General features: G+C 69.2%; 1 protein-coding gene across 1 annotated transcript in view; it reads right to left on the bottom strand.

Moving 5' to 3' along the window:
• LOC127751610 (uncharacterized) overlaps positions 1–315 on the bottom strand; it is a gene marked incomplete in the record, with an annotated part of 9,380 nt that overhangs the window by 372 nt on the left and 8,693 nt on the right.

Genomic DNA, 315 nt, shown 5'->3' with positions numbered 1-315 from the left:
TCCCTCCATCCGTCCGTCCGTCCGTCCGTCCGTCGGGCTGCTCGCTGACGCGTCGCGGGCTCGAGCCTATCTCGCGGGGGTGCGGCCGCGTGGACCTATTGTGCGCTAGGGCGAGCAGCAGCAGCAGCAGCAGCAGCAGCAGCGGGTGAGATGCTGATGCTGCCGCTGGTGACCTACTTTCGATTTTCGCCGTCGTCTCGACGTCCTCGTCGTCGCGACAGCGGCGGCGGCTCGCAGCCGGTGAGCATACAATCTACATTCTCCTTCCTGCTCCCCCACGCCGTGGAGCCGCGGGGGCCGGGGCCAGGCGTCCCC

The sequence above is a fragment of the Frankliniella occidentalis genome, unplaced genomic scaffold (genome assembly GCF_000697945.3).
Source record: "Frankliniella occidentalis isolate FOCC.00 unplaced genomic scaffold, Focc_3.1 Scaffold607, whole genome shotgun sequence".
NCBI lineage: Eukaryota > Metazoa > Arthropoda > Insecta > Thysanoptera > Thripidae > Frankliniella > Frankliniella occidentalis.
The sequence above is the reverse complement of the archived record's forward strand: the minus strand, read 5'-3'. Positions and strand labels throughout refer to the sequence as shown.